The sequence below is a fragment of the Poecilia reticulata genome, chromosome 11 (genome assembly GCF_904066995.2).
Source record: "Poecilia reticulata chromosome 11, P_reticulata-male-v2, whole genome shotgun sequence".
Lineage (NCBI taxonomy): Eukaryota > Metazoa > Chordata > Actinopteri > Cyprinodontiformes > Poeciliidae > Poecilia > Poecilia reticulata.
Genome location: NC_088840.1, coordinates 19862299 through 19888736, shown reverse-complemented (window position 1 = coordinate 19888736; position 26438 = coordinate 19862299). Strand labels below are relative to the sequence as shown.

At 42.4% G+C, this 26438-nt stretch overlaps 1 long non-coding RNA gene across 1 annotated transcript; it reads right to left on the bottom strand.

Annotated features, from left to right (window-relative positions):
* Window positions 1-4406: 4406 nt before the first annotated feature.
* On the bottom strand, window positions 4407-5779 carry LOC108166285 (uncharacterized). The gene is made up of 2 exons (XR_014089784.1): window positions 4807-5779; window positions 4407-4520 (listed from the first exon to the last, which is right to left on the bottom strand). It is a non-coding gene; the product is annotated as an uncharacterized LOC108166285 (long non-coding RNA).
* Window positions 5780-26438: the final 20659 nt, after the last annotated feature.

Below are 26438 nucleotides of genomic sequence, written 5' to 3'. Positions count from 1 at the left end.
GGAGGAAACGAGAGCCAGGTCCGGATTCACAGGTAACTCCTGAAGAGAACAGAGGCAACAGAGAAAGGATTACTCGAGAATCACAGGGAAACAATTCACAGGAACTCAGGGGCTAAGAGGTACGATCACTGGCCAACACTCTGGCGTCAAGGTACTGGCAGTCAGCTTCTCTTAAGCTGCAGGCGGATCCGGCCCAAGCCTCCATGCGGCCCTAAGCGAAATGTGGTTTTGGGGCCCTTTAGTTCTGCTAACAATGTGGACTGGCTGCAATAAGCCGTCCGTTCATTAGATCATTCACTCCCCTACTATGAACTTATTGCATCGCTGGCTGTTTACATTATACACATGTATAACAGGATAAATTTATTGGCCAACTGATTTATCGACCAGTTGATTTCTGGGAGCCAATTTCCTTAATTTTGGGGGATCGTGATTGGCTGATACTTACATGTGAAGCTGATCTTATTCCCTGATCTTATCTTCATCAGCAAAGGTTGATGAAGATAAATCAGCCTCTGTCCTCTTTTACTCTGCAGTGAGAAGTTTGACAGACACACCAACCAGGTCAGGTCTGAACGTTTGCAGTTAACAATATTCACCCCACTTCTGCCAACTCTGTGACTTTCTTGCTATATTTAGTGACATTTCAGACAAAATAAATTCATATCAGCTAAATTCAAAATCGGCAGGTCAGGCTTTTTAAAGATCGGTAACCAGCGATCGGCCAGAAAACTGCAATCGGTGCAGCCCTACACACATATTCATGACATTCTTTGATTAAATAAATGTCTCTTAAGCGGTACCGGTACTGGACTGATTCTGAGCCTTCAAATGATTAACAGAAGTTTCACATAACTTAGAAGTTGATGTAAAAATAATGTTTGTTTCAGCCACAAACTTATTATGCTCAGCAGCAAACAACATATCTATGCAGCTCATTGATCAGCTGCATAGAGCAGCTCATCAATGTAGCAGCTGTGTAGCCTGAGGTAAAACATTTTGTTAGACGATGTCAAACATTGAGAAATTTTAATTATTGTTATCAAATGTTATCAAACACGGCGTTTTGAAGCCATAAATACCTCAGAAATATACCGAGCCAACCATAAGAATCAACTCATTTCAAGTTTAAACTCAGTTTCACACAAACACAAAGACCCTAGCATAAATGTTTGGCTGTCGAACTGGACCGTTCAAGGTCGCTGTTAATTTTCTATTAACAGCTTTACAAATCTGTTACATTACATTACCAAGGCACATTAAAACAAATATCTTGGCTTTTTTCTATTCTTCTTCTTCTTCTTGTCTGTTTTACTTGCGGTTGGCAACAAACGGTTAGTAGCATTACCGCCACCTCTGGTATGGAGTGTGGTCTATCTATTTATCCTATATCTATATATACATATATTCTACAATAAATAAAATAACTAAATAAATTCTACCTAAACATACACACAAAATTTATATACATGCTCATGCACAACGTTGTATTCTATCCTTCTATATTATGCACACATTCACAACCACATCTACTATAATCAAATTCTATGAAATAATTTAGTTTTTGTTAAAATCGAATAACTCTTTGCATATGTTTACTCTCCAAATTCTCCCTCAAAATATCTAATAAATTAAACTTTTCCTTTAATACTTTCAAACTCTCTCCTCATATATCTTCTCATTTTCATATTTATGACATTCTAATATAACATGCTCTATTGTTATATGGCCAGTGATCACATTGGCCAGTTTTATGCTTTTGAATTTTAAAAAGTGTATAATTAAGTTCTGTATGTCCAAATCTTAACCTTATCACTCTTTCCTCTTTCTCCTACAATCTTCTGAATTTTATAAAACCATCTTCCTATTTTTCATCATCCCACCTTTTTTGCCACACTTTCATCATTTTTTCTTTAACCATACTCTTTCCCTCAGATTTATTTGTTTTAACTATAAAACTAATATTCAGAATTGCCATTTTATCTGCCGTCTCATTTCCTTCTACTCCAATATGTGCTGGAACCCAAATATAACTATCAAACCCATGTTTTGTATTCTGAATAATGCAATTCTGAATAATGCATTAAATATTTCTAATAAAATGTCCTTTCTGAATGATTATATTTTAAACTTAATGCAGAACTTGAATCTGAACAAATTAATGGTTTTATGTCTTCTACCCACTGTAAAGCTAATATTGCCAACATTTCTCCTGTATACACTGATAATCCGTCTGTTATTCCTTTTCCTATTTTTAAATTGAATTCTGGTACTACAAACGCTGTTCCTATTTTCCCAGTTATTTTTGACGCATCTGTATAAATTTTAATATATTGGTAATAATTGATTAAATATAACTGCACTGAATAACTATCTACAATGTAAGATTTATCTTGTTTCTTTTCCATTATTGACATATCTGCTCTTGCGTCTGGTAGAATCCATGGTGGTATAATTGATATTTAAATCTGTGTATGGTTCGTTCTTTGGTTTTTTCGTTTCAAAATAAAATTGGAAAAACAAAACAAGCATGTGTTTTTTTGTTTTTAAAACAAAATTAGAAAAATGGCAATTGCAATAATAAAAAAGAAAACGAGCTGTCAATTTAGCTTTTAATTATTTCATTGTTGACAATCGGTCTGACCCGGAAGTTCTCTCTGTCCGGTTTACACAGGGCCGTATCACACATGCACATTATGCTCTGCCCCACTCACTTTGTTTTTCTACACTCGTCCAAAGCGACATGTAATTAATTTGATCATGATACTTTCACACAGATAGCCTTTAACTCCGACTTTGTTTTGTATATGAAGCTAAAGCTACTAAATGCAGTATTCAGTAAATATCTAAAAGGCTAGTCAGTCCAAATTTTTATTTTTATTTTTTACCAACCTTTAATCTGCTCTGGTTTAAAAAGACGCTCAAACCGCAACATTCTGCCAGTCATTCAAACCCTTTAGTTTAAGTTTTTCCTTTCTGAATAGCATTAGCATACCAATTATAATCCGGTATGTCATGAACAAGCATACAAAAAAGGTTATCCAAAATATACAATATCTTGTAAATATACAATATATTGTATATACAAAAACTTGCATATACAAAATACTAATAGATAGTATCTATTAAATACCTGGAAATGGATACCCAGGGCTTAAAGAGCTCCGGCCGGGGGCCGGATTTCCGGCTTTTGACCGAACGGTCCGCCTCAACCAAACTGTAGTCTCCGGGCTTAAAGAGCTCCGTCTACAAAGATGTCTGCCAATGAGAATTCTAGCTCCCGTGTTCTTGACCAATGACTGTAAAACGGTTTGTGGAAAAGAAGCGAATGCGTTCGGTTCGGCAGTTAAATCAAATGCGATATGAAAGAAGATGGAGTTTGTCTCACCTGGTAAAGAAACACGTTTAGTTGAGAAAGGAATTAAAAACAAGTGGCGCTGGGCATGGCTAGAGGAAAGAGGACAAGACGGGAAGTTGGCGGAAATTTTTACAAAAGGGGGGCGCTGGGATTCCTTTGGTCGAAGGTAAACTTTACACCTTACAATCACAACAATACCAGTTTAGACTTTGAGCACCTTGCTAAAACTGTATTTCGTAGCGTTCATTTTATAGCGTTAACACCGGTGCTGTAAGTGGTCCGGTATGAAACGGGGGTGATTGAACAATGGTACCGCAGCACTTTTAAATTTCAATAATCAGAATGCAGAAATTGTTTCCATTGTTTTAAAAGGTTTATGTCAGTCTGCCTTTTCCCCATCGATACGGTTCCCGACCGCCCTGCACCTTAGGGGCTTAAAAATAAAAACGAGGTGCACATTGCGCAAAACTCTGAAACAGGAGAAGCGGGACATAAAATGGAGCGATGAACTAGATGTGAATTATGGCATAAAAACAGAGAATCCGACCCTGAACAGTGAAAAATCAACACATGATGTGAAACACATGACGATTAGGCGTCGCAGCAGGTGATGAATGAAAGTTACCGAGCATCAATAAACGATCAAATAAATGTGGCAACAGGAAAGAAACTAAAGTGAACATAGCACTAAACAAAGACAGGATAAAACTAATCAAATGAAACAAAATGGAAATTAATGAAGAACAAAATGCAAGAATAAACAAAGAAACTAAAGTAAATACAGAGGAATAAACTGGTATGGCAAGACCTTTTGAGCGTTTGTGTGCGTGTGCGAGAATGATAGCATTCGTGTGCGTGTGCAAGTTAGTACCGTGTATGTGTGCGAGAAAGATAGCGTTTATGTGTGTACGCGACATGTTAGTAGTGTGTATGTGTGCGACATGTTAGTACAGTGTGTGTGCGAGAAAGATAGCTTTTGTGTGTGTGTGTGTGGCCTATGTGGTTCTGGTGGCTTCTATTGGTGTAGCAATGAATGACAAGGAGCTGCTCAAGTTGGCATCAGCGGTTTCTTTAATTCTCCATCTGCATTTCACAGAACGGGCATGGAGGTAAAGTCAGTCTCTGGCATACAACAAGCTCCTCGTCGGTGATCCTCATGGCTCTGAGGATTACCCATAATACAGTAACTACAATAAATCATTACAAATTACAGTGATCGCATAGTGGATTTGTTTTACAATAAAAGAACAACCAGTGAGTGTCTTATACAGAGAAAATAAAGTAACTAATTAAAATATTCTGAAAAATAAAATAAAATGCTGACATTTTATTTACTGATGCCATTTTTATCTTTTAGTTTATATAACCTTGCGTTTTAGAACAATGCAGAAACATACATGAACTACATCATTATATAAAACTGTTACAGGAGATTTGGTAAAACATACCTGCATTTCACAGAACGGGCATGGAGGTAAAGTCAGTCTCTGGCATACAACAAGCTCCTGCAAGGAGGAGCCATAGTGTTACCGCGTGGGAAATTCCCACTGCACTTTCCCACGAACTAAACATTCTCAAACATGACAAAAACGACATAATAACAGAACTAGCGTGACTCAAACCGAACATATTTCAACAATATGCAAAAACGAAAACCATAAACACATTGCACAAAATGCATAAATAATATTTCTTTATGACATGGCAGAGACACGTTACCTCGTCGGTGATCCTCATGGCTCTGAGGATTACCCATAATACCCCGCTCTTTCTAGGTGAAGGCAATACAACTTTTTACCAGCAGATGGTGCATTTTAGCAGGATTTAACCCGAACCATTTTAACTATGTTACATACACCCCCCTTAAATTCTGCTAAAATGGGGTTGTATCAAACAAGCACACACAGCACTAAAATAAAAGTGCGATAAAGAGAGCACATAGTCATCACATCAGTTCAAAACTTCCCCTAAGGAATAATGTTAGCAAGAGTGAGGCCAATACTCTTACCAACACAGACCCAAAAGATGCCATCTACACCTTTTGATATACAACCATTGCTCTACAAGGCAATCACCAAAAAAAACAACTTTGAAATGACACAAATCTACCCAGCAAACATGGTCTTTACAAAGGAAAACAGAGAGTCCACAGTCGACATTGAATCATCCACAATCTGTTCATTCATTTCACATATAAGTCTGGCTGGAGGCTTAACAGGCCTACCCGACCTAGTGCATAGCCGAGAAGGCTGAGTGCAAACAACATCAGTTACGGGCAAGTCCAGTTTTGTGTCAGTACTATGTTCAGCTGAAAGGTCATGCTGAAGAGCTCAGAGTGGACAGCTGCAGTTGTAAGGTTGGAAACTGGTTCAGGAGAGCGTGACAGTGAAACAGATTAAGCGAAATCAGGTTCAAGCAAATCCTTGGGCACATCGCCTGAGACAGGAAATACAATGTCTACTGAAGAACCACATGCTGGAATGTCAGAAGCACAGATCTACAACTTCATCCATACAACCATTTTCATCCATCTGCAAAAGCCAGTTCACAGTTTTAGTTTCATTTCCTGTACCTCATCAGGCACAACAGGTTCAGAGAGTCCACTTCCTGCTGTGGAAGAGGAATTGTCCGCATCATCAGAAACGGCAGCAGCAGTGAGAAAGTTGACCGGGAGGAGAAGATTTCTGTGGAGAACCTTTGTCCTTGATGTGACAGGGTCTTTGATGCAATACACATTTACGTCAGGCTTCACAGACACCACTTCATATACTGTCGATTCCCATTTGTCTGCAATCTTCCTCTTCCCTCGCTCACCACGATTAGCAACCAAAACTCTGTCACCCACATCAAGAGGAGAACCTTTAGCTTGCGGTTGTAGTACATTGCTTGGTGGGCTTGTTCTGATGAACTGTTTTGTCGGGCAATGCAGGCAGCCACAGAGAGGTCGTGTTTGAGGCGGGAGACAAACTCATGATGGTCTACAGCTGGGCCATTTGACAGAGCATGCTGGAAAACCACATCAATGGGCAGGCGCGGGATCCTGCCGAACATAAGGAAAAACGGTGCAAATCCAGTTGTTTCATGCTCAGTGCAATTGTAGCAGAATGTTAGCATTTTGAGCATCTGAGGCCATCTTGCCTTGGACTGGGGAGGAAGTGCACGTATCATGTTTCCCAAGGTTCTATTGTAACGTTCAACAATGCCATTCCCCATCGGGTGGTACGGTGTAGTGTGAGATTTTTGTATGCCAGCCATTTCCAGAAGTTCTTTGATGAGAAGACTTTCGAAATTTGCTCCTTGATCTGAATGAATGCGTTTAGGAAATCCATATATGCAAAAGAAGTCATCCCACAGACGACGAGCAACTTGTTTGGCTGACTGATTTTTGCATGGAAACGCATGTGCCATCTTGGAAAAGTGGTCTGTTACAACTAGGACATCCACACTTCGCTTATCTGAGAGCTCAGCTGTCCAAAAGTCAACACAGACCAGTTCCATCGGCTCAGAGGTCTGAATACTTTCAAGGGGAGCTCTGTCATTAGGTTCTGGAGTTTTGCCAACCACACATCGAAAGCAACACTTCACATGGTTAACGATGTCACGTTCCATCCCAATCCAAAAGAACCTCTGTCTGGCGAGAGACAGCGTGCGGGCCTGGCCCTGATGACCAGCTGAATCATGCACTCCTTGGAGGACTTTGGCTTTTAAAGAGTCAGGGACAATAAACTGTTGAGTTGTCATATTCATTTGTTTGTCTTTCTTAACTCTGTAAATCAGGCCATCTTTAATGATCAGCTTAGGCCAATGTCTCAGCAAGTTCAAAACACCAGGTAACTCACTTGCTCGTTCACGTCTGGTGGGTCTTCTGTGACGCTGCATATAATAGAAAAGTCTGCCCAGCACACCATCCTGACCTTGTAGATTAGCAAGTTCACTCTTTGGCAGCAAGGTAGATTGATCAGTGTCACTGAGTTGCAAGACAGCTGGGTCAGTGGCCCTCATCTGACTGAAACCTCCAGACTCATGTGCCTAAGAACAGCCGACACATCTTGCGATGTTAATGATGTCTGGGGAGTCGGTGAGGTCACCTCAGCATTGTCATCCGCGCACTCAACAACCAACTGACAGTTGGTCGTACAACGAAACGCATCTTGGACCGTTTTGTCCACCATGCCGTTCACCTGGTTAAGTAGTGCGGTATATGGTTCAGTTACAATGCGATGGCTCATGCATGACTGAACAAATGGTTCTCTACTCAAGGCATCAGCGACAACATTTTTGCTACCAGGAACATAGTTCAGATCGAAACTATAGGCAGCGAGCCTGGAAACCCACCGCTGTTCACACGCATCTAACCTTGGCTTGGTTAGTATGTATGTTAATGGGTTGTTGTCTGTCCAGACTGTGAAATGACGCCCTTTTAGCCAGTGGCTAAACTTGTCGCAGATTGCCCATTTAAGAGCAAGAAATTCCAAGCGATGTGCTGGATAGTTTAGCTGAGAGCGTGAGAGTGTCCTACTGGCAAAAGCCACAGGCCTAGCCACCTTTCCATCAGGAGGAAGCTGTGACAAAACAGCTCCAATGCCATCAAAAGAGGCATCGACTGCAAGGATGAATGGAGCATTAAAATCTGGATGAGCCAAGGTAACGCTACTTATTAACTCATTTTTCAAAGTTTTAAATGCTTCCTTGCACTCATCAGTCCAGTCAGATGGGGACAGTTTAACCTGACCCTTTTTGAATTTGGGTTTGTTGCCTCGTCCCTTTTTGTTTGCCACTCCAGGCTCAGCTACAAGGCCAAAGAGTGGTTTAGCTTTGACAGAGCACTTGCCAATAAAGTGATGATAATAAAGGACCATCCCAAGAAAGGATCTAATTTTCCTGGCACATGGTGTCTCACCATCAGGCTCCATGAGATCAGTTTCCCTGTACCTCACTGATAGCCTGAACTTTACTGGGATCAGTGCTTACACCATCCTCACTTATCACATGACCCAAAAATTTCACTGACCTACGAAGGAAGTGACACTTTTTGGGAGATAGTTTTAAGTTATTTGCAGCCAGACGAGAGAAAACCATCTGGAGCCGATCAAGCGCAACCTGTTCAGATGGGGCAAAGACCATCAGGTCATCCAAATAACACAGCAAGCTAGTGAAATTTTGGTCCCCAAAAATAGACATCATCATCCGCATGAAAGTCGCGGGGCTGTTGGTCAAGCCTTGAGGCATCCTATTGTACTCATGCAGGCCAAAAGGAGACGAAAAGGCAGTAAACCTTTTGTCATCCTTGTGCAGTCTCACATTATAGAACCCTGAAGTCAGGTCCATGGTGGAAAAGAACACATTCCCACCAAGTGCAGCGAGGGCATCTGTTTGATGAGGCAATGGATGCGCGTCTTTAACGGTTCGCGCATTCAACCATCTGAAATCATTGCAGATACGGAGATCTCCATTCGGCTTAACAACCAGGACCAGAGGAGAGGAGTATTCGCTTTGTGATTTACGAATAATTCCCAACTCCTCCATTTCACTCAGAGCAGTGCGCAGTTTTTCATAATGGCAGGGCGGAACACGCCTGTATGGTAGCCTGAAGGGTTTGTCATCCACCAGACGTATTCTGTGCACAAAATCTGTAGCATCCCCACAGTCCATTTTATGCCGAGAAAAGATGTATTCATACTGCTGAATGATTTGCAGTAACTTATTTTTCCACTCGAGGGAGACTTCACAAGATGAGAGGTCCAAGTCCTGGAGTCCAATATCACTCAGAATATGAGACATCTCCTCGTCAGCTACTGGTTTTTTTACAGGGTCTTTGGTGTACTGTGTGTTGGATTGGATGCACTCAGGTTTGGTGAAGTCATGTACAGAAACACAAGTGGACACATCGGCAACTTTTGCATTTCTTCTCATTGTGAGGTTTTTCAGTTGGATTTACAATCTTGACAGGTACACAACCATCAGCATACAATGACGCTACAACTCTCCCCACTAGAATTTGTCTGGGTCTGCACCTGGACTGAGTCGGTTCAATGATGACTGAACAGCCAACCAAAGAAACATCAGATGTAGGCAATTTGGCCCAAACTAAATGTTCAGTTAGGGGCTGGAGAGTAACAGACCTTTTGAGTTTGGCTGTGCCCACTTTGATGGGTTTCATGCCTGGGTCACAGGACATCGAATCTGACAGCAGAGACATTAAACAGGGCAATTTGTCTTTGTGAATGCCTCTCTGAGAGGAACAGTCAGTTGTTTCATCAAAAGAGACTTTCATTTGTGAAATGAGCCATCTGATAGCATTACTGCCCAATATCATTTCGTCAGATTGGCCCGGAACCACTAAGACAGGGATCAAGACATTAAAGCCAAAAACTGTTAGAGTGAGTTCATCACAGCAGTAAGGTGTGACGACATGACCTCCATCCAACAATAACAATATCAGCAGCTGGCTTCTTATCCAGATTTGTGAGATAGCTTGAAAGTTTTGCTTCAGCTTCCTCACTCATGGTGCATGCCATTGATCCACTGTCAACCAAGGCTTTGAGGGAATGTTTGCCTCCAACAGTCACATCTGTGTAGAACAAGCTGTCAGTCTTAGAAAGTCTCTGAGGGGCTTGAACAATCAGTGTCTTTTGCGGTGGAATCTTGCTGCTGTAATTAGCGTACAGTGTCTCACAGTCATCATCAGAAGAATCCAAGGTGGGAGTGTCACTAAGACGATCTGCGCTGTCCTCCCTCCACGCAGATCTTTTAGTTTTCCTGCTGGTTGTGGGAAGGTAGCTGATCTCTCTGACGGCAGTTTCGACTTGAATGACCAGGAAGATGACAGAAGAAGCACAGATTGTTCTGTCGGCAGTGCGTACGTGCAGTGTGAGAATTATCATTACACACAGAACATGGTATGTCATTCAGTCCTTTAATATTCGGCAAACGGCTTTTAACAAGTTGCCTTCGGTGGACTGGGAGTTGCATTGGGCTTGAAGTAGCACTTTCTCCAACATGCCAATCAGTCTTTCCATAGTGGAATTGTCCGGGGCTACACATTGTTGCAGTTCCTGCTTATGAACAGATGTGGGGACTGTGCAGTCCACCTCTGCTCGGTTCACACTGATTCTGCTTTCTTTCTCAGCAGACCGCAGTCCCTTTTCCATGTGATACTCATCCAACACTTCCTGAACATCTTGTGCTGACCATTTTTCTATGGTCTTGGATCTGAAGGTGAGAGCTAAATCTTTACATGGACAGTTTCTGATGAACATGCGAGTAACTTCAACACTTGGATTGTCAAAGGTCTTACCCTGTTCTTTAAGTCGGTTAACAGCAACATCAGCTGCTCCATTCAATCTTAGCCAATATTCGAATGGATCCTCATTCTCTCTCGGCCGGGTGGAGTAAAAATCAGCAAGTGGTACGGGGGAGCACTGATCGGACCCAAAATGTTTGCGCAGAAGTGAATAGATGGCTTGTGGATTGCGCTGAACATCAATTCCACAGTTGCGTATTCCACACCTCACAACATCCCTTGCTCTGCCTCTAAGATGGATGAGGATCTCCTCAGCCTGGTGTTCTTGCTGCACACCACTCTTTTTTATGTAATTTCTCATTGAGTCCTCCCATTCATCAACTGTAACCGTATCTGAACTCTCCCCTTTAAAAATAGGTGGTTCCTTCACCTGGCTTCTGGAGACGAGTTGGACCTGAGAAAGATCCAGTGAGCTGCATGGGACTTGATGGCTCTCATTTTGAGTTGTTTTAATTGCAGTTCCACTTGGGCTGCTTGAGTTCAGGTGTGCCATAACACTATCAGCTAGCTGTTGCCCTATTTGTTGGACAATAGTGCTCATCTGATCAACTAGCCCAGCATTATTAACAGGAGAATCTGGAATAGATGTGCTAGAACACTGAGGAGGTTGAATATTAGGACAGGTCTGACTACTGGGTGTAACAGTTTCCCCAGTCACCAATGAGTCATTTACAGTATGTACATCAAGTAATGGATTACCCAGTGTTTGGTCACCCAGTGAAAATGGAACAGGGGTGTTAAAGAACCCTCTACCTCTCCCAATACAGAGTGGAGTCACATTTGATTGTCCAAAATTACTGAAACTCATTTTGACAAAAGTCCAAGAGCATTCAAAAGAAATGTCCTTTCACAAGGATTTATAAACACACTCAGATGCGCTACTTAGACTTCCGTTGAAAACTCAGATGACACAGTGGAGCTCCAGCGACGTGAGGATCAGAAGTCACCAGCCCGGTCCGATGTAGTTCTGGACGAGTCACGGCACCAATGTGGCCTATGTGGTTCTGGTGGCTTCTATTGGTGTAGCAATGAATGACAAGGAGCTGCTCAAGTTGGCATCAGCGGTTTCTTTAATTCTCCATCTGCATTTTACAGAACGGGCATGGAGGTAAAGTCAGTCTCTGGCATACAACAAGCTCCTCGTCGGTGATCCTCATGGCTCTGAGGATTACCCATAATAAAGTAACTACATAAAATCATTATAAATTACAGTGATCGCATAGTGGATTTGGTTTTACAGTAAAAGAACAACCAGTGAGTGTCTTATACAGAGAAAATAAAGTAACTAGTTAAAATATTCTGAAAAATAAAATAAAATGCTGACATTTTATTTACTGATGCCATTTTTATCTTTTAGTTTATATAACCTTAGAACAATGCAGAAACATAAATGAACTACATCATTAAATTAACTGTTAATATAAAACTCAGACTCATGCTAACCATCTGCTACAGAAGATTTGGTAAAACATACCTGCATTTCACAGAACGGGCATGGAGGTAAAAGTCAGTCTCTGGCATACAACAAGCTCCTGCAGGAGAGAGTGTTACCGCGTGGGAATTCCCACTGCACTTTCCCACGAACTAAACATTCTCAAACATGACAAAACGACATAATAACAGAACTAGCGTGACTCAAACCGAACATATTTCAACAATATGCAAAAACGAAAACCATAAACACATTGCACAAAATGCATAAATAATATTTCTTTATGACATGGCAGAGACACGTTACCTCGTCGGTGATCCTCATGGCTCTGAGGATTACCCATAATACCCCGCTCTTTCTAGGTGAAGGCAATACAACTTTTTACCAGCAGATGGTACATTTTAGCAGGATTTAACCCAAACCATTTTAACTATGTTACATGTGCAACATGTTAGTAGTGTGTATGTGAGCGAGAAAGATAGCATTTGTGTGCGTGAGACATTTTAGTAGTATGTATACGCAATTTGAGTATTTTTTGAGTGTGCGTAATGTTTTTTTAGAGTGTGCCTGATGTTTTTTTGGAGTGTGCGTGATGTTTTTTTGAGTGTGCGTGAGATTCTTGTAGTGTGTGAGAGACAAAACATAGATTTTGTCCTAAACGGCCCCTCATAGAAAAGGTTGAGAAACTGATTTAGTTGGTAATGTTGCATGTTCTAAATTACTTGCAAAAACATTGACTGAAAGGACTCATATTTAATGTTGAGGGATTTTTGATTGGGAGGCTGACCTTTAGTGCACAGACATTTTACATTTTGTTTTGAGTTGAAATGTACTGAAGTCTTATTTACGTTTGAGTGTTTAGCTTGTTAATTATATTGTTAGAAGCAATTGTTTGCACTATTCAAAGACACTTTTTATTAAACTATGGCAATAGCAACGATATAGTTAATTTCTATCATCACTATAAGTTTCAGGCTCAGGATTTTTTTTTACTTAAAGCCTTGGGGCAGACGTCCCTGCAGGTTTGATGAGCTTTCGTCTGCTTCGATGGTGAGGTCACACAGGACTTGGGTGCTGGCAGGAAGAGTACTGACTTAGAGCGGCGGGACTCGGGTCTTGTGCGTAGCGGTCCTCAGCTTCTTGTCTTGCAGCCCTGTAGCTCCCTTCTCGCCCCATGATCTTTCTGGTCCATTGAGATGTAGATGAGTTGGTCTCATGGAAGGAACGCACCAGTTCTTCCTCTTTGCCTTTGTTCTTTGTCTTTATCTTCATCTTTGCCTTGGTCTTTGGGGTCTGAACCCAGCTGATGAGAGAAGTGCGATTTGAAGCCACATGTTGCGGGGCTAACGGGTTGAACCCCATGTGCAGAACAGTCTTCGGCTCTGTGGCCCCGGCTCTTCTTCAGTTGCAGAGTTCTTTGTCCATCTCCATCTTGGCTCGAAGCTGCCTGAAGGATCCAACCAAAGATTCCTCTTTTGCACCCACCTTATAAAGGGTTTATCCAACCTTTTGGTGTGTTTACATTGGCTAGCTTTGTTGCTGTGCCTCTCATTGGCTGACTGCTTGGACAGATGATCTCATATCCATCACCTTGGAAACCCCGTGACCTGATCTCTGTTCCAATGATCCCCGAGTTGCTCAACAGTCCTCCTACGTCTTTTTTTTGGAAAAGTTAAAGTTTAGCAATAAGGCCTTGGTCACCTTTTCTCTCCCATCAGTTCCTCTTTCCCCCTAACCTTTCACCTGCCATCTACCTCCAACACAACATCAGTGACCTTTAATTACAGTTACGTTTTACACCTTTTCGAGTTCAATGTCAAAATCACATTTATAACCTTTCAGTTTCTCTCAATTAGCATTAATTTATAATATTATAACCATTACTTATTAGTAATTCTTATCATAACCATGTCAGGTTCTGGGCTTTTCTTTAAGAAAGGTCTCTCTCCCCGTTGGGGAGTCGTCTGGAGTGGAGCTGCACGCCTGAGGCTTGTTGAATCATCAGTCAAGAGAGGATTTAAGGAGCCATCTGACCTCTCCTCTCTGCCGGATGATTATCCCTCCATGGTAGTCTCTAGCTCGTTAAAGCCTTCTAAAGAAACGCCGGCATTTTTGTGATTTTCTCGAGACGACCTCTGCCTGTTGTCAACCCTCCTCACTAGCTCTCTGTTCTTTCATTTTCAGGATCTGGTCAGTTTCCATCGGCGAATCTGCCTGCACCTCACAGAGCCTCACCTGCCTGCCCCCTCCCCTGTCGGAAAGCCCTTCAAGAAGACGTAAGCTGATAACCCCGATTACCCATCGCTCTTTACCCTCCTCTGGCCAGACTATTAATCTGTTCTCTCCGCTTCCAGGCGTGACTCGGACCTAGACCGACGGATCACCTGCAGAACCTTTGATTGTTCTTTTCTAATAAAAATAGTAACTCACCAGTAGTTTCCGGGTCTGATTCTGCATGTGGGTTAGAAGTCTACCTTCAATCATGACAAACCATAAAGTGAGTTATTACAGACATTTCTGAGAAGAAACCAGGGATAATCCATTATTCTAATTATTTGAACTTACTTGTAAGAGTAAGTTTAAATATTCTTATAATCAAACCAATATCAACCACTGGTTAAACCAATATTAATTATTGGCCTAATTATAAGTCATTATTATTATTTACTCTGGGTTTAATCCAATTACTCAAAAATGTTTAGATGTTATTCTTTAAACCTTTAATGCTTTGAAATAAGGAATAGTCTGAACTATTTTTATACACATGCAGGCTGGAAACTTCTTCTTTCTTCAGGAAACCTGCTCTTCCTGTTCCATGACTCTCTTTCTGCCTATGATTTTTTATGATTAAATAGAAAAAAGTAAAATTAAAGCTAAGTTGGCAGGACACAATAACAACCAGATTAATTTTATTACCGTCTGACTCTACTGTTGGGTCTTGATGTCACCTGTGTACTCAGTTTTAAAGGTAACTTTATTCATTGTTACTATTAAACTAAAATCTCCAGCATGGGGAAGTGGGATGAGCTCGACTTTTCTCGACAGTGTGCATTTTTGTGTGTCCTGTTTGTCTCCGTGTTGCCCTGTGACAGACTGGCAACCGGTCCAGGGTGACCCCGCCTCTTGCCCAGAACGTTAGCAGGAGATAGGCACCAGCAACCCTCCCGACCCCACCAAGGGACAAGGGTGTACAGAAGATGGATGGTTTAGAATAGACTTTAAAATATTGTTAGTTTATAATCACTGAACAGTTTAGCACCACAATATATTAAAGATCTGCTGTTATTGTATCAACCTTCCAGACCTCTCAGGTCTTATTGAAGCTTTAGCGAAAGTTCAAGCTGGAAGACTCCACCCCCTTCGTTCGCCCATCGATGTCATGCTCATCTCCGACCTCAGCACTGGACCTCACCCGGCGCGTTCAATCAGCAATCAAGCTCTGCATAAAAGGATCCACACCCAAGTCGTCAGCTGATTCCCAGCTGCGTTCAATCCGTTCATCGCACGTCACAGCTTCTCAGCCAGCGCGTCTCAGCTTCTCCACAGCCTCGTGATTCCCCGTCCGTCGACCTCGCATTGGCCCTTTCTTTTCCACTCAGACACTCCTCGGATGCAAGATATTTCTCCTGGCCCCAGCCTCAATCATTTGAAGCAGCTTCTCCCGCCTATCTCTCACCTGCCTGGGGTTTTCACTTACTCCACGATCCACCTCCGAAAAAAAAAAAAACATAACAAACCCTCCGGTCACCTTAACTTTGACCTTCGGCCAGTGATGCACGACACACTGCCTCCCGCACAGTCTGTGAGACAAGGTAGTCAATTGCGGAGCTCTACGTGGAGGTGACGGCCTGTCTAAAGAGATGGAAGCAGCAAAAGGCCGTCTTCCTCCGCCTGCCAAGCTTCTCTCACTTCCGCATGCCGGTATGGTCAGCATCTTTCCGGATTTCCCCCTCTACGCCCGTCTCGGATTGCCAGGACGCTCCTCAGATGCAAGAGATTCCTCGATGATTTCAAGTAGCGTCTCCCCCTTTCTCTCGTCTGACTGGGATTTCTCCATCTCCTGCTCCCTCGCCACCTACTCTACGATCCACCTCTGGCAAGCGGACACGTGATCGCACTGTTTTCAACCCGCACCGTCTTTCTTCGCCTCAGCTCCTTCACACCAGCGCCACGCTATGGATCAGCAATGCCTACGGTTTCCCTCTCCTGCATGGCCGCTGTCAGCCCGCTCAGCAACACCTCTGGTTTTCCCTCACTACGCCTGTTTCAGGCTACCAGGGTAAGACGTAGCATTCTCATGTCTCATTCGAGTCTCGCAATACTTCGTAACGCAGACACCTGTCATTAGTTTATCCCCTCCCGAACACGTTGACCGTATATTCATGCGCCACTCGAGTTCTAATGTCTACGGACTTTTACCCAAACATCGACTAAGTTAAGTCATCGTCACTTTTTTCTCCGAGGCGCCTTTAAACATAACATTAGTTCAGTAGGTGACCGCTGTTGCATAAGAGCCGCAAGGTGTATGTTAGAATTAAGACAGACATGGAGGGATTATCTTCTGCATAAATAGCAGACGCATGTGCATTCAACTGCAGAGAGCAGTGCAGCTCATCTTTAACAGGTCGTTTGGTCACCGCAGTTATCTATCTGCTTCACATTAGTTAGTTGTCGCTAGTCAGCGCACCTGAGCTATATTATAACCCATGCTACCCAGGCCCGGCAGCAAGGGCCACATCTGGGTGCATTGCCGGCTTCAGTTAATCGTGTCCCGGCTGTCTGCAAGCCCCGTGTTTTACCTACATGGCCAATTCTTTGATAGTCCTGCACCGACTTGGCACCGGATTTTCCTCCACTTCCCTTACCGTGTCCTCTGCAACCTCATTCCGCAATTAAAACAGTTTTATGTGCCGTTAACGCATCGTAATCTATTTTTCAAACCGCCTATAAACACAACGTGAGCCCAGAAACGTTGACACCATTGCTTAACAAGACGCCCGTGGCTATTGTCGTTGTGTATGTTCAGCTACGTAGATTCATTCTGCCTGTTGAAGATTCTAGGTTGTAATATATTTTTGGAAAATCTCTGGCCCCATCTTCTGCTCACGGATCCCAGGTTCTCTGAAGTGAAACTACACAGAAAACGATCGTAGACGTCACAGAATTATTGACTTTAATCCAAAAGAAGACATGAAATTACACCTGAAACTGCAGAACAGAGACGTGCATTTATTTACCTGAGACAAATGGAAAGAAGGAAGAAGGCAAAGACGTGCTTAGACGTCTTTGGAGAATTGCAAGAGCCAATCCGAGTAGTTACTCCCGTGTACAAGGTTTTATAGTAAAGGCGTATTCTAGTCTTCTATTTCTTCAAATAAGGCGTATCCTTGCTCATCCATCAGGAGCTGTCTCTGACCCTCTTTAAAGTTAGTCACTCCCTGCACTTTGTTTTCAAGATCAAGCACCTATTGTCACTTATCTTAAAGCGGAAGCAGAACCTCTCCTCTACTGGCCAGGACTCCTGCTGTTTCACGGCTTTTCACAGTTTGTGTGAAGCTGGAACTTCTGATGATTTCCCACACAAAGGGCAGTTCAAAAGATCTTAGCAAACAATCTGCTGGTAACATAAAGGTTAATAGGGCAGAATAAGTTATTAATCTGAAAACTATAATTGGGCTTTCCAATCAAGACATGGCAAGTTTTAAAACTAGCATATTGTAAATTTATTTCTTATCATGACCTAAACAGCCGATTCAATCAGTTAATCTCGTCCGGAGCAGGGGTTCACGTCTCGGCTGGCCTTCACATATCAGCGGCTTGAGGCATGAATTATCATTTACCTAATTGTGGACTTTTGCCCTGTTGCAAAGGCGATGCGTGCAGTAGAGTGGCTTGCCAACGTAACATGAAGTTGGCTAATAATTCCTCTTTGGTTCGGTTGAGCCCGTCCAGCCCTTTTTATAATTATTAATCAGCCTTAAAATCCTATTGATGAGGGTCTTTCTCCAATCATTGTTCCAAAAAAAAAAGAAAAAAAATTCTCAGTGTCCATTCACTACTTATCAAAAGCGACCTTAAATAGAAACTGGTTTAGTCTCAATGTAAAACATTTTTAGCATCCGATTTATAGGAACTTTTTCCAGACGCACAATGTATAGCGGTGTTTCAAATTTCACTCAGGTAGCACAGTACAAAACAATCCAGAGGATTTAAATGGCCTGGCAGTCACTATTCCAGCAGGTGATCAACAAGTGATTCTTTTCGTAGTTTAAGTTTTAGATTTTTCTTAGTTGTTTCAACTTCAGGATATTCCTGGTCTCCTTGCTTCGCCGCTATCAGCCGATCTGTCCCATATTCACATGTGTTCAGTTCAAGTCCCACTGGTTGCTTCTCAGTTCTTATCTCAAGATCTCCTGAAATCAGCAGATTATTTCCCAGGCCATCCTGCCACTTTCAGGTTACGCAGTCAGTTCTCTTGCTTACCCTGGTCCCACACTCAAATGTGCTCATTCCAGTCTCACTTCTAGGCCAATAGACATTAGACACTTACCAGTCATTCTTGTGGGTCTGTCACTACGGCAATCAGCACTTGCAGGTATCCTAAAGCTCACAGCCCCATCTAGAGTCTGAACTCCCAACCCCACTGCCGGGTCCAGTGGAGTTCAATCGCATGGCACGTCTCAACACGTCAAAGCTTTTCGATGAGTCTAAGATGGCATTTCCTTTCTATTTCCCATTTTAAATTCAGCCCGTCGGGCATGGCCCTTTTTGGGGGGGATCTCCTATAGTTGGTTCAGCTTCACCTTCAACAGCTCGAGTTTCCAGCTTTTACAAAATTGTTCCCTGGCTGTAACCTGTTTCCTGAGGGGCTATCTCCGCAAGCAATCCCAAGTCATCGCTCTCATCAGTCGTGTGTTACCATAAAGCTGAACCTTCATCACTCTGTTTCATGTCATCAACCGACTTTAATCTTATCTCTGCTCGTGTCACCCCTGATCATTTTGACTCTATTGTTGATGAGCCGTCTCTCTCCACCTCTGCTCAGTTCAGTTCAGCTATTAGATGGAATCGCTCATTTCATGTTCAATCTCAGGTCTTGCTCTGTAATTTTATTTTCTATATGTCTCCTGTTTCTTTTATCCTCATTTCGAATCTTAGTTTCTCTTTATGCTCATCCATAGCTTTAGTTTATGTTCAACCTGTCTCCGAGCACTCCCTCGACGTTATGTCAGCACTCCTGTCTTTTTCAGTATTCTCTTCATATGATTATGCATCTCTTCCCTGTGTCCATAGCTCACTCTGTGCCAGACGAGCACTCCGCATTTCGCTGGTGGTGGTTGGTCTACCTTGTCCAAAGTGTAAACTTATCATGTGATTGTCCCTTCTGTGTCCTCCCATGCTGTAACCTACAGGTTCGTTTCTGTTATTACTCACTCGCATCCTCCAAAGATTGAACCGGCAAGTCTACTTCTAGCTTCTTTGTCCCTCAACCAATCAGCTCTATTGCCAACCTTTCGGTTTCCCTGAAGCTATCTCAGTAACCCATCAGCTGGCCCTTTAGCAGTCTGACTCCATGCCATCCCAGTAACCCTGCATGTCTGCCCCAGCAGCTGTCCCACGTCCCAGCGTCATTCAGCCCCAGCAGCTGGCCCATGTCCCAGCGTCATTCAGCCCCTGCAGCTGGCCCATGTCCCAGCGTCGCTCAGCCCCTGCAGCTGGCCCATGTCCCAGCGTCGCTCAGCCCCTTCAGCTCGCCCATGTCCCAGCGTCGCTCAGCCCCTTCAACTCGCCCATGTCCCAGCGTTGCCTGCCCCTTCAGCCGGCCCTTGTCCTAGCCTTTCTCTTTGTTGGTCCATGTCTCAGTGTTTTTCCTTTCCCTCATACTTTTCAGTGTGGCTCCCTTACCGTGGGCACCTATCCTACAGCCTTTCTCCAGATATATTTGTGTCCCCTAGCTCCCCAACTCCTGCCTGGCTCCGTGCCTTCAACTATCCTTCACTCTCTTGCCCGGTATTATTTCGGCTCTTTCCTTAGCAGGCCTTCATTCTCCAGATGAGCATCATAACATGAAAACCCCTCTATCAATCAAATTTGATTCCTCCTATCAGCTTCTCATCTTCTAGTTTTCTGCACTCCTTCGGCCTACAACCCGTACTTTTCTTTTCTCCACGCATCATCAAGTCGGCATACAAGTTTTAGGTCTCACCTTTCCTCGGGCCTCGGCCCCGGCCTCAGCCCTTTTTTTGGGGGAGAGCATCCCTAATCAGTTATCGGGATGTTCATCGAGTTCACATCAAATCTCAGCTCAAATTAGCTGCCGGGGTCCGAGCGCCAAAGAACTGTTATTCATTCCTGTCATTAAATCTTTTAATTGTTCCCTTTTGTCCGTCTGAGTCTCTCCAGATTGAACTGGTTCTGCTCTGCATCCCCAGAGCCAAACATGGAGAAGCAGCATTCAGCTTCTATGCATCACAAATCTGGAACAAACTTCCAGAAAACTGCAAGACAGCTGAAACGCTGAGTTTCTTTAAATCTAGACTAATAATCCAGTTGTTGCTTTTGAACCATGATCAATGAAATATTGACATATTTGATTTGTATTGATGATTTTAGCAATGGTACATGACAAAATACAATGTCTGTTACTGGTTTTCACAGTTGTTGAGTGTTTCATGTGTTTATGACGTGTTTATGTTTTTTGATGTAAAGCACTTTGCCTTATTGCTGAAATGAGCTCTATGCATAAACTTGATTTACCAACATAAAATTTAGCAAAACCATTTTTCAGAAGCAATTTTGAATGATAATAATTTTCAATACGTTTTTTTGCGAAATGGTCTTGTTGCATAAAGTTCAAAGGTCATTTGCATACAGTAAACTTGTATAATCATAGACTGTTCAACTTTGATTTTACATGTCAAAGTTCCCCTAGATTTATAGCCAGCCTGGTTTTCCCATGACTCTTGTATTCCTTCTCCACTTATACAATAAATGTCAGCACTATGAGACAAATAGTACAATAAATAAACAAAAGTGAAAATAAACCAAGTTACACAGTGGTCTGCATTATTCAGTTGATGAACATTTTATTTTGGCATTGTGTCCCAGCTTTGTTGCTCTACATGAGGCAATTATATTTAATTTCTGTTGCCCATCTTTTTTTCATGTTTATTGATATTTTTGCATATGCAACAGGTGTTTACATATTCAAGGGTGTAAAAGTGTTGAGCATAAACAAACTGTTTACACCATTGACTTTAAGATGCAGGTTTTCAGGAACAAAGAACACACACAGAACACCTCCAAAGTAAAACACAGTGAAATAAAACTAAAAGTAAAAACACACACATGTACACATGCATATATATACCTAAACACACATGTACACCTCCGAAAAGAAAGGGAGAGAAGGAAAGGGTTTTACATTTCTACACTGAAGCAACCACCTCAATAAATGGTTGCCATTTAGAGTAGAATTTGTTCAAGTTTCCAGTTTTTATATATCTAATTTTCGCCACTTTCAAAAAGGACATGACCTCCTTTATCCACATTGTGCTGGATGGAGCTCTAGTTGATTTCCAGATACAGAGAAGGTGGCGTCTAGCGATCATATATGTAAAAGCTATCACCTCCAACTCTCTTGTGGAGCACTGACTATATTGCTCCGGGAGATCAAAGATACCAGTATGAGCTGAAGTGTCAATAGTTCTCGAAACTACAACAGACAGAAAGTAAATTTGCCAGAAATTTGTGAGGGCTGAGCATGTGATAAACATATGTGCAAGATTGCAGAGCGAGCTTCCACAGCGGTCGCAAACATCTACCACATTTGGGTAGAACTGTGCCAGCCTAGGTTTTGCATAATGACATCTGAACACCACTTTGAACTGTATCAAGCTCAGGCAGGCAAATATAGAAGTTTTGTGAATGACCACTGATGATCAATACCACAGATGACTAGTAAGTGAGAGTCCGTTAGCCGTGTCTTCACACGGCTCTTATCTACGTTCATAACCGAGAATGCCTTCTTACACAAATACGTCGACCCAAACAAGCTTAGCATTTTCTTACCAAATGCTCGAATCTCTCGAAACCTGTCCTTATCCAGTTGTCGGTAAAAGTTTGCGAGAGAAAGCTGCTGATGCCGACCACGGCTCTCTGCGTCACACTCCAGCTGCAAAGGGTCTGGAACATCATCTGTGTCCATGGAGAAAGGTGATGAAAAAAGAGCGATCTCCTTTTCGATAGCTGCAAAATCCCGAAAGCGTTGTTTAAACTCTTCAGCCAGAGATTAAATATCTGATACTTAACGCCTCGTTTGCGCACTGACATTGCTCTGTGGGAATCTGGTCATGATTTCTTGCAGCGCTGAAAAGTGTGCAGTATTGGGTTGGGTCGGCAACAGGTGTCTTTCAAACAGTTGCAGCTTGGTTAAACTAGCTTCAAGTTGCTTCAGTTTCTCGCAGCGTTCCTTCCCTGGGATCTTGTCGTATATGTCAGCATGTGGTAATGCCGCTTCACATTGAACTCTTTAAAAACAGCCAGAGCCTCTTTACAAATGAGGTAGACACAGTTGTTGCGTATTTCAGTGGAAAAAATTGTCTAATTTCCACCCATCCTTGAACCGTCGGCCCTCGCAGTCAACTTTCCTTTTTTGTTGATAGTCGTCATTTTAGAAAATTGAGGGGAAAGAGTCACATGGGCTGCTGCCCTCTAGTGGGTAGATGAACAGCATTTAGTGTGTAAGCTACGCCCTATGCAAGTAACAGTACTGCTACCCGATGTATAAATTTTACGTGCGGGCCAGACGTTATTGATTTTATGACCATTTGGCCCCCGGGCCGGACTTTGGACATGTCAGCTCTCCCAGATTGGGAAAGCTGCAGGGCTAAATGGTTAACAGGATAGCATTCACTCTTGCCGACATTAACTTTATATCCTGAGAACTGGCCGAATTTGTGAAAGAACTTAACAATTGCGAGGCAGGTTCCTATTGGATCGGTGACATGTAAAAGCAAATCATCTGCGTATAACGATAGAATTAGTTCTGCATGGCTCCTGGTGATTCCATTAAAACTGGGAGAAGTTCTCAGAAAAATACTCAAAGGTTCTATTGCAAGTGCAAACAAGAGGAGCGACAGGGGGCAGCCCTGTCTGCAACCTCTATTTAAAAAGAAGTATCCGGATCGGATGTTATTGGTAATAATAGGCACAGTGTATAAAGAAGGAGTATCCACAATAATTTTTTTTTACCAAATCCAAATTTAGTCAAAACGGCAAACAGGTATCTCCATTCAACCCGATAAAACGCCTTTTCAGCGTCGATTGATATGACAACCTCAGGCGCTACCGTAGTCTCCCTCAAATAAACATTTAACAAGGTGCGAACATTGTAACAAAGTTGACGCCTCTTTATGAAGCCAGTTTGCTCCTTGGAGATAATTGTCAGGAGAACTCAATCAAGTCTCTGGGCCAGGACCTTTGCTAGAATCATTGTGTCCACATTTATTAAAGATATTAGCCTGTAGGAGGTACAGAGGTCAGGAACTTTGTCCTTCTTTAAGAGAATGCTGATAGAAGCCTGTCTTAGCGAAGGGGGAGTCAGCCGAGTGACAGAAACTCAACATAGACAGAATGTAGCAATGGGATAAGTGTGGCTTGGAATGCTTTAAAAAAATCAACTGGGAACCCGTCGGGTCCTGGAGCTTTGTTGTTTTGCATATTTTATAAAGCAGCATTTAATTCCTGAACAGTCAGACCAGATTCTAAGTGATCAATCAGTTCTGAGTGTAAAGGGGGAAACTGAAGCTCATCTAGACAAATATGCATATGATGGGAGTTCAGATTTATACAGGGGACTCATAGAATGATGATTGCATCTGGCAGCTGAAGGAGGAACAGCTTATCCTGCTCTCTCCCATCCTTACTGATAACTTTGCTTGTGAATTATTTTTAAAGTCACAATTTTTATGGTTTTATTCACATTATCGACATCATAACTGGATTACTTCAAACCTAAAGACCAGGAGATTTTCTCACTTTTATTTTTACCTCACTTTTCTTCACCTCCAAGTTGAACTAGGGCAAAATGCCCCCGTCCGACCCCAAGGATATTAGCAGTATTCTACAGCGACTTCAGTTTTTTGAAACAAAGATTCAACGGCTGGAGGTGAACTTTGAGATCAACGCTACCTGTAGATATGAAACAACTCTTTCTCAAATCAGCGGAGAGGTCGTACACCCCGCACCAAGCAGCTCATCCTGGATCGCTCAGGGTGCCAAGCCAAAACAAAAGTCTCACACTGCAGATCCCATGAGACGACTAACGGGGAGAACCCCTCACCTGGGGTGAACATTTTTCATTTTATCAACAAGAACAACAATGTGACCATCGCTTCAGAAGAACAGGCTCAAGGATGTCTGACTAGGATGGAGCCCTCCGCATATCAAGAACAAACTATTCCAATACAAACTGATAAAACATCGGCTGTGAACAGAATGACTGGTTCCCCTCCTCCTTCCCCCATCCCACATCTTTCCCCCCTCCCTTCTGCTTCCACCCTCCCTTCTCCTTCCCCCCTCCCCCTCTGCTCCTACACTCACTCACAAGATCAGAGTTTCTTAGAAAGTGAACCACTAAAGAGAGTCGGGCTTCACCTGAGCCGCCTGAAAATGCTGGTGGAGAATTCAGGTCAGAGAGAAAGACGGACGGACTCTTTCCCCTCCCAGCTGGATAGTATGGATCAACAGGTTCGCCTTGGCACAACTCTCACTTCATCTAAGCCACCTGCCTCTGACCTCCCTGAAGATCCAGCACTCCGCATTTCTGAGGTCTGAGACCGGGGTCCAGATATTATCTTTACACCCGTCTTTCTCCAGAATGTGTCTGGCCCCCCAACATTGCGTAGCAGGACAATACCTGTCCGGATCACTACAAGAACAGTTACAAAAAACAGAAATACAAAAACCAGTGGTCTTAATTCAAACCTCAGACTGATCCCCTATCTAAAGGAACCTCAGACTGAAGAGCTTTCAGCCTCCGAGTCACTTAAATTGGCTCTTTTAAATACCAGATCTCTCTGTGCTAAAGCTCTATTAATAAATGATTTCATCACTGAGCATAATATTGATGTTTTATTTCTGACAGAAACATGGCTGAATGACAATAATGAAGCAATCGTACTAATTGAATCAACGCCTCCTACGTACAATTTTTTAAGTGAAAATAGAAAACACAAAAAAGGCGGAGGCGTGGCTTCAATATTTAAGAATACCATAAACTGTAGTAAAATCTCTTTGGGTAATTTTATGTCTTTTGAATATCTTGGAATCGAGAAGCCACAAACGAACTTTGACACCAACTCTATACAAAACACCAACATATGTGGAAAATTTCTTTACGGACTTGAATGAGCTTCTATCTCTCATATGTATTGATTACGATTGTTTGATAATTGTCGGTGATTTCAACATTCATGTTGACAACCCCCAAGATCGAGGGGCAAAAAAGCTCTGTAATATATTAGAGAGTTTTGGTTTAACACAACATGTCAAACAAGCAACACACACTCAGGGACACACACTGGACCTGGTTATCAGTAAGGGTGTGAATATTTCCAATGTCTCTGTAACTGATGTCGCCCTGTCGGATCATTTTGCTGTTTTCTTTGACAGTTCTTTATCCGTTAACCCACTTGGACAAAAAGCTACTATCACAAAATGTACTTTCACAGAAAACACAGCAGAAACATTTAATCAAATCTATTTTTCTTCCTCACACTTAAGCTGTAATGACGTAGATAAGTTGGTAGATGTTTTTCAGTCTAAAATTTCAGATATCATTGATTGCATTACCCCCATTAAATTGAAGGTTGTCTGGTAGGAAAAAATCTCCATGGAGAAATGCACAAATAGTTCAATCTGCAAGACAACTCTGCTGTAGGGCCGAACGGAAATGGCGTAAAGGTCAACTGCATGTTTATTATAACATCTACAAGGAAAGACTACGTAACTATCACACAACACTAAAACATGCCAGAGAAGCTTTCTTTGCAGATGTCATAAACAAAAACATTAACAACGCTAGAGCTTTATTTGCCACTGTTGACAGGCTCACAAATCCTCTGACGTTGCCACCTGAACTTCAATCTAATGCTGCCTGCAACAAGTTTTCAAGTTTCTTTTCAGAGAAAATTCAAAAGATCAGAGGATTAATCTGCACATCCACTCCAAAGACAGTACTAATGCTGGGCCCAAACAAAACAAATGCAGGAAAAATGACCCAATTTCAACTACTAAATTATAAAACCCTAGAAGAAATTATAAGTCAATTAAGCTCCAGTTCC